Source organism: Canis aureus, unplaced genomic scaffold (genome assembly GCF_053574225.1).
Source record: "Canis aureus isolate CA01 unplaced genomic scaffold, VMU_Caureus_v.1.0 ptg000154l_RagTag, whole genome shotgun sequence".
NCBI lineage: Eukaryota > Metazoa > Chordata > Mammalia > Carnivora > Canidae > Canis > Canis aureus.
Window position 1 is genome coordinate 28,722 of NW_027554456.1, and position 9,033 is coordinate 37,754.

Here is a 9,033-nt window from a genome sequence, read left to right on the forward strand (position 1 = left end):
GCTTTCTGCCAAGAAGGAAGCCAGGAACAGGCCAGCTTGTTGGTGGGCCCTGGAGTTTTGGAGGAAAATGCTCTCACCTGGCAGTCAGGAAGTCTGGCCCCAGCTGGGATCCCACAAACTGTGTGACCTTGGACAAGTCCCTTCTCCCCCTCTCCGGGCCCACTTGTCAGTTCACCACTTTCTTCTCCATATGGGGCCAGGCTCCATAACTATAAGAATAAGAAGTTACTCCTTTTAAAGAAGCAGCAGTGGAGGGAGTGGGGTGAGAGCCGGGGCTGCAGGCAGAGGTATTTCCAGGAGCAGACTCTGCTCTTTTGCCAGTGTAAGCAGAGGCTGTTAGCAAATGGCCCGATGGCAGGAGGAAGTGCCAAGGGTGGTTCTGGAAACAAACCGTGTGGGGAGGTCTGTGTGCATTTCCTTTGGTCTGGGGGTAGGGCTGGCTTTCTACGGCCCACCAACATAGCCTGAGGCTGACGTACACCCTTTGTGTGAGCCGGGAGCCTCCGAAGAGCTCTGGGAGAGGCTGAAGGGAAAATCAGAGCAGGACCAGTACACACAGCTTGCCTTCAGTTTAGGGAGGGAAGAGAGAGGATCCCAGGACTTTTGCTCCACCTCTTTGCCAGTCTATGGCTTAAATAAAACTCCGGTGGGTGGGTGGGTGAATGGGTGGGTGGGGGAGCTCCCCAGGGTCGTTTACAGCTGGTAGAGCAGAGCCCTCCCCATAGGCTCACCTCGCCCTGCCCAACATTCAGGGCTCACTGACATTTACTGAGCCTGTGAGCTGCCTTCTCAGCCCCAAACCCATCGTGTGAATTAGATTTTTCTGAAAATAAAAACGTTCCCAGAGTCTGGACAAAGGTCAGGAATGCTTGCTTTTGAAACCTCTTCCCATTGTTTCTCTCCATTGCCTTGTTTTATGTCCGTGCCACAGCCCGGAGCCTTGACCTCCTGCTCAGAGGGGGTCTGGGTGATGGCCAAGCCTGGTGGCGACCAACTGTTGAACCAGTGGGGTCAGCCTCCACAAGTGACTTATTGCAAGATCTCTTCCCTGCGATAAGTGTATATAGAGCTTGGGATTAGAGGTCCAGAGGTTGCAGGGAATCAGCTGGCTGTGAGCATGGAAGGTCTAGGGGAGAGAGGAGAGGGAGGGGAATGAAAGAGGAGAGGCAGATAGAAAGAGGCAGGGGGAGGGGGAGGAGAGGGAGAACCATTTACTTCCCAAGGGCTCAGTTTCTTCACCTATAAAATAGGAATACTCTCACCCTACATAAGGCTTGTGAGAGTTAGAGAGCATCACTTGGGTGAAAACCCCAATACAAAGCTAGTATTCCAGAATATCAAAGAAGGAGGGAACTGGTGGGGACCGGGGTCCACAGCTCATGACTGGCAGAGCCAAGATTGGAGCCCAGGGAAGTCTGAGTCCAGAGTCAGTACAGGCCACAACAAACAGCTGCACCCCAACCTTCCTGGAGATAATGTCACTAAGTCTAAGACTTACTCATGGCCTTTCCAGATAACTCGGTGACTTCCACCTCGGGTCTCCCCCACAGACCCCAAATAATAACCCAGGGAAAAACCAGCTCATGCTGGGATTCACCAGAGGAAATGACCTGGGGACAGACCAGAGGAAGAAGCCGGGAGACCCGTGAACCCCAGGTCTCTCTTTAGCTTGATGTCACCTCATAACCTCAGGCCCTGGAGACTGCCTGGTCTTCCTCACCTGCCCCACCCCAGGTACACTAGAGTCCTCACATGGTTTTCTTTCTTCTTGAAATCTCAGTGCCAGCGTGGGAGCTCCCAGGCCTCGCTGTTACTGGCAGCTGGTGGCTGGCAAGGGGACCCTACAGTGACCTGCTAGGCAGGGAGGCAGGGAGGCAGGGAGGCAGGGAGCCCAGGGCCCAGCTCTCAGGATGCTGGGAAGTAGAACCTGGCTTTAGTCTGTCCTTCTGCAGTTCTAGTTTCTCTGAATATATGCATGAGGTGACAAGAGATTTCCCAATCAAGGTAGAAATCTACATAATTTGTAGAACTCCCAAGACACAACTGGAGATGTGTTTAAAGTGTGCAGTCCAGAAGATAAGGGTCCCTTTCCCTTCACTAAAGAAAGAGATCAGAGTGGCCCAGAAGCTTCCTGGGGTGGGGCTGAGGGTATGTCTGCTGAAGCCATCCGTGTCCCAGGCACTGGGTCTTCGGACCCATTCAATCTCAAACCCCCCACAGCAGAGACAGGACTCGGTCTTTTGCCAGGGAGCAAACTGGAATTCCCAGAGCACAAATGACTTGCCCAAGGACACACCAGATTCCAGCTTAAGGTTGCTTACTTGGTAGAAAGCCAGGCATAGTCCTATTACTCTCTTTCTGGGTTTTCCCCCATGAAAAGAACCAACCTCTTTCGTCTCTGCCCAAGGTCATGGTGCTCCTAAAATCTTCCGGATCCAAAGTCCTTGGCCAGCTCTGCCCTTAATTAAACACAGAGATTGAACGCTCCTGGATTCGAGTTCAAAGGATCTCATTGAGGAACAAATGTTAAAAGCAATAACTAAAGGTGGAGACATTTTCAATGTATTTATTAAAGCTGATCAAAATTGAGGTGCCAGTTAGCAGCCACACATCAGCCTGGGCCCATGTCAGGCCCCTGGCCTGGGTGTTTGGACAAGATATAGGAAATAGCAGAGCACAGTGTGTGACAGCTTCTTCTTCTTTTTTTTTTTTTTAATTAAGATTTTTTTTGAATTTATTTACTCATGAGAGACACACAGAGAGAGAGAGGCAGAGACATAGGCAGAGGGAGAAGCAGGCTCCATGCAGGGAGCCCGACGTGGGACTCGATCCCGGTCTCCAGGATCAGGCCCTGGGCTGAAGGTGGCACTAAACCCCCAAGCCACGCGGGCTGCCCCGGCTTCTAATCAAGTATACAGCAACATGGCTCTACCGCTACCTGACAGCGGGCATGTGTTTTAATCTCTCTGGGGCTTCATTTCCTCATTTGCAAAATGGGAACAATAATGGTGCTTCTTACAGTTACAGTGAGAATTCCACGAGGCGATCACAATCAACTGTTGAGGGCAGTGCCCGCACGCAGCACAGGCTCTTAGCAAACACGACTTAGTATCACCGTTGTTGCAAGGGAGGCTGGGAACTGATATTTATCAAGCAGCTCCTGTGCATCGATGACCACTCCGGACAACTTTCAATCCCCAGCAGTTAGTCCTCTCTTACTATCCTCATTTTTCGGATGAGACAAGGTTTGGGGACTCAGCATACAATTATTTATTCCCTGGCAAAGTGAAGATGTGGCGCTAGGTCTGTTTGATATTGGGACAGGTAAGAACCGGTCGGGTCAAACAGGTGCTTTCGTTAGCACTGTCGGGACCCCAAAATCTCTAGGATGTTCTGGGCCAGGTGGTACAATCAAACATTCTGTGATGATGGAAACGTTCTAACTTGCGCTGGTCTCAACACGGTAGGTGACCTGAAAGGTGGCTGTGGTGACCAAGGAACGGAATTTTTCATTTCGTTCAATTTTAGTTAACTTAGCTGCCCATGGCTAGTGGCTACCCTATCGGAAGCATAAATCTACACTATAGCTCTGGCACCCTCTTTAACCTTGCATCTAAGCCCCCTCCCTGCCCATCCCAATATCCGTCTGATGGTGACTCCCTAGTTCAGGTCCCCCTGGCCCTGCATTCCTCAGTCACATCCCATGTCAATCCCTATCTCTGGTCCCTTGGTTTTGGTGACCCTCCCTGCCCCCCTACCCTAGCTCCTACTCCTGAGTGTGATGTCAGCTTCTCTCTGCTAACTCCTATGCTTATGTGTCTCCCGTTGCATTTGCTGAAAACTCCCCAAGCCAGCCCCAGGACCCTCAGAATCTTCACGCTTACCTTAATATTCACCTCGCCCCGCCCCCCTCCGCTAAAAAAAAAAAAAAAATCTACCAATACCCTAGGTCCAAATCCAGGTGCCCTGGCCTGGGGCAGTGTGGGTGGGAGGAGAGCAAAAGGGACAGACTGTTCAAAACAGACACAACCAAGGAACCCCAGGATATTTGGTTGTTTCCATATGGGAAATACAAAGAGAATAAGTGAAGGCACCTGGTTCAGAGAGCTTACCCACCACGTCGGAGGACAGGATACACGGAAAAGACCAGAGAGAGCGCCATGTCCTGGTAGCACAATGCTAAGAACATTCCAGCTTCTCAAGGTCAGCTGTGCTCCCGGGGCTCAAAGAGAGAGGCTCCTCTGGGCTGCACTCCCCACGGGGACTCCCAGACCAAGGTGCAGGGCTGCCCACCCTCTCCAAGACTGTAGCCCCTCCACCCAACTTGGAACTCGGAGCACTGCATGAAGGACATCTTTCCTCCAACTGCAGGTTGGGACTGGCCAAAGTGGGGCGGCAGGGGATGGACAGCAGGAGGAGAGAGCGGACCTCTGTGTTCCTCTGGCTCCGCCAATGCCAGGTGCAGGGTTAGCAGTGATCAGGGTTCTTGACTAAAGGCTGTGGCTCCTGCCGGGCCGTCTACACTGGCAGCCGTGATTGCCTCGTGGTTCTCTCACCATTCTGGAGATGCCTCGCCTGGCCAAGCCCAGCCACTCCCTTAAACAGTCCCACCATCACCCATTCCAACGAACCACCCTCTGCTTCTTGCCAGGGCCCCGCTGATCCATGGTCCCTGCGGACTCTTACAGGATGAGCGGGATTGATGCAGGTGGAGAACAGAAGGACCCCAGGGCAGAGAAGCAGAACAGAAGCACCAAAGCCCTGCTCAGTACGGAGACACCAGCAGGCTGAAGAGGGGCTCTGGGTGGGTGGGTGGGGGTAGACAGGCCAGACTGCAGGTGCCTCCATCACCAGGAGCTGGGACTGTTCTCATGGGAAACCAAAGGACCCGTCAAACTGGGACAATGCGTAGTTTCAGGGGGGCCCTCGTGCACTGAACATTCCGATGGCACCGACTGTGGCTATCACATAAGCAATTGGTTTTTAAGAGTCTCATGAGCTAGGGGCACCCAGCTGGTTCGGTTGGTTAAGTGTCTGCCTTCAGCTCAAGTCATGATCTCAGGGTCCTGGGATAGAGCCCTGCATCCCTGAGCAGGGAGCCTGCTTCTCTCTCTCCCTCCGCCCCTCCCCCTGCTCATGCACTCTCTCTCTCAAATAAATAAATAAGATCCTAAAAAAAAAAAAAAAAAAAGAGTCTCACAAACTAGCTGGTGACCACACAACTGAGTTTTTTTTTAATTTTTATTTATGATAATCACACAGAGAGAGAGAGAGAGAGGCAGAGAGAGAAGCAGGCCCCATGCACCAGAAGCCCGACGTGGGATTCGATCCCAGGTCTCCAGGATCACGCCCTGGGCCAAAGGCAGGTGCTAAACCGCTGCACCACCCAGGGATCCCCACACAACTGACTTTTAAGCACACATGACATTATTGGTGAATAAACAAAGCTGCCCTTGAATAGACTTCCACTCTGACTTTCATGACAATCAAGTGAGTAAAATTTCATTCATATTCAAGTATATCTATCCTGTACCCAATGACTAGGGAGTCATAAATACATATTTCTGTCCGTTAGACAGGAACATTTCAAATCCTACCTCTTCATATCTTATTGGCTAAGCAAATGCAAGGACATGGTACACGGTGTAGATATATCGCAGTGATCACTGCACTTGTCAATTTTCCCCTTCATAATTCAGATCTACTTTAGTTTGAGGGGGAAAATGTTTCTAATACATATTTTATGCCAGATGCCATTTGAACAGAGTATGGCATGCCTCAAATGCTATCTGCAATGAGACTGGGGCTATTCTTTGACAATACTTGGCAGCTCCTAGGAAAGTATGTTGACCTCTGCTGCCTTCAGAGCTGAGAGAATGTGGGCACCTTGCTGGCTCCTTTACAAAGATAGAGCTGTCAGAGAGGCTGTGGCTCCCTTAGCTGAAGGGTTACAGAATTCTTGAATGGAGTCATGTATTTAGAACTATGCTAATGCTTTAAAAGATGGGTGGAAAAATTCTGACTATATTTCCCATGAAAAGAAGGAAGGGAGGGAGGAAGGGAGGGAGGGAGGGAAGGAGGAAATACTTTGTCTGAAATTTGTCCAAGATGCCCCAATAACAAAAAGACCCTGGTATCATTTGCTCGCACTTGTGTATTTTCTGAGTGTCAGGACGACAGTAATTTGATCTTTGACAATCTTTTTTAGAAAAGGATTTTGTACCGTTTACCCTTTTTTCATAGGTCATTGATAAATAACATTAATTACCCAAATAGACCTGAAGTTTCAGGGTTAAGTGCCCTTGCTGACTTGTTTGCATTTTTCCCCACCATCCTTAATGAATTCTTGGGGATGGCAAGTCCACTGTCTAAGAACACACAGAAGGTTCCGGTGACCCATTAGAAGCATTACCAACTAAACTTCTGCTTTGTGAAAATCATCAACAAGTGACATTGAAAAAATTCAAAGTGTCCGTGTATTGGCACGGAATGGTATATGTCTGTAATGTTTTTCTGCAGCCCGTTGTTGTCTGTTGATTTTATTTTTGACCATTTCTGCCCCAGTATCTTAAGCAGAACCTTCTTCCTCCAAATTAAAACCAATTAAAAACTATTTAAGGAACACTCCGTGACAACAACGTTTAGCAGGATTAACACCACTCACTGCAGAAACAAAGGCAGCAAAAGTCCAAAAGCGGGTCGATGATTTCCCTAACGCCAGAGCACAATGGAGACACTGGAAGATTGCTCCTAATTTCCAAATTTGTCTGTGTTGACTGAGTATGTCTTGGCACTGACATGTTTTAGAGTATAAGTTTTGAAAGTGTATGGGGATCTCTGGGCGGCTCAGCGGTTTGGCGCCTGCCTTTGGCCCAGGGCGGGATCCTGGAGTCCCAGGATTGAGTCCCACGTGGGGCTCCCTGCATGGAGCCTGCTTCTCCCTCCTCCTGTGTCTCTGCCTCTCTCTTTCTCTATCATAAATAAATAAATAAATAAATAAATAAATAAATAAATATCTGAAAGTGTATTTATATAGTTTTTTATTATATCAGGAAAGAATGATATTTAGTAATTCATATAGTTTCTTCTAGTATTGTCTATGGGGAAGGCACCGCACTACATTTCCACCGTGAACCCATTTGTACAAATGACGCCATCGCATTGGAGGACAATCCAAACTGGTTACATCTGTGTGGCGCGCAGCAAAAACTCAACCATTACGGTTGCTCAGGAGGGTAAAAGGGAGAAATTGAGTGCTGCATCTGTTCTACGCACCGGACCATGGATTTTCTTACGTTATTAATTTTTATCTTCCTAACAACTTTGAAAGGCAAGAATGTTTACCATCCTCTTTTTATAAGTGAGGGGGCCTTCACTCGAGGAGGTGAAGTAACTTACTCAAGGTCATGTCATGTGGCCAGACTCCAGCCTGGGTCTGTCCAGCTCCAAAACACTCATAAGGTCAAAGAGGGCTCTTTCCCACGAAGCCAGCATCACGGGATGTTGCCTGCCTACCTAACAACCGTCTGAAATGGTGGAGCCAGAGATCACCGAGGCAGAACTTGGCCTTCTGATGTGATCCAAGGACACATCTGGCATCAGTCCAATCCCCTGGCCCAGCTCCAAGTGCTGCCCCATTTGAGTTGAGGGCACTCACAACATTAACTCTCCTGTGAGGCTTACGACTTAGGTGCGCAAAGGGCCAGGCTGGTGCAGGGGAGAGACTCGCCTTGGGTGTCCGTCTCGCCTCTGCCATATACAGACCTGGGGCTGGGCACCAAAACCCACTGCCCTTGCAGAAAAATATTTTTTAAACTGGGTGGCAGGCGTTGGAAATAATCTATCGGCTGTCTAGAGGAATAAATTAAATGATCCGCGAAAAATCCTTGGAAAAAAAGCATATACACAGAAGGTGCTTGATGAATGGTGGTTGCCCTGCAATTAAGCCTAGAGTGAAGGGACACTGCCTGGGTTCAGAGTGCCGCCTGCGATCCTGGCCGTTCACAGTGTGGTTCATAGACCAACAGCATTGGCATCACCAGGGAGACCGTCAGAAGTACAGAATATGGGCTCTACCCCAGGCCTCCTGACTCAGAATTTTCCACAAAATTCCAAGTGTGCACATTCAAGTGTGTGAAGTTATCGCCTTAAGCGTCCTGGTCTGGCTTTCTAGGTCTCAACAGTCAGAGAAGGAAGTCGGGGTGACTCGCTTCTCCATTATTCCTTATCAAAAAAATAGAATTGAAGGGCCTTTGAAGGTCATCCGATCCCAAAATGATCAATGTACCACACAGATGCAGCCGTTCTCTCCCCAGTGACCGGGACAGACGTCGATAATCAATCATAATCACCGATAATCACTCATAATCAATCAAGGAACCTCTCCACTGAGCTCAGGGGTAGCAGCCTTATGCTTCACAAGGCACTCCAGGAGTGCACTCTTTCTCTTAGGGTTCATATTGGATAGGAAGCCTATGTATCTTGCCATGTGGTCTAACTCCGCTTTAAAAAAAAAAAAAGAAAAGATTTTATTTATTTATTCATGAGAGACACAGAAAGAGAGAGGCAGAGACACAGGCAGAGGGAGAAGCAGGCTCCCCACAGGGAGCCTGATGTGGGACTCGATCCCAGGGCCCCGGGATCACACCCTGAGCCAAAGGCAGATGCTCAACCCCTGAGCCACCTAGGTGCCCCTCTTTTTTCATAAGGGGATCCTATGTCCAGTGTAAGCCTGTTTTCCCAACGTCCCATTCCATTTCATATTTTTTTATATTTTACTTAAATTCAATTTGTCAACATATAGTATAACACCCAGTGCTCATCTCATCACATGCCCTCCTTAATGCCCATCACCCAGTTACCTCATCCCCCCACCCACCTCCCCTTCTGCAGCCTTTTGTTTGTTTCCCAGATTTAGGAGTCTCTATGGTTTGCCATCCCATTTCACATTATCCCCTACAAAAAGTGTTGAATAAGATCACACACGGCCACCCTGATTAAACGGAAGCCGAATCCCATCAAGTTTAAATGACG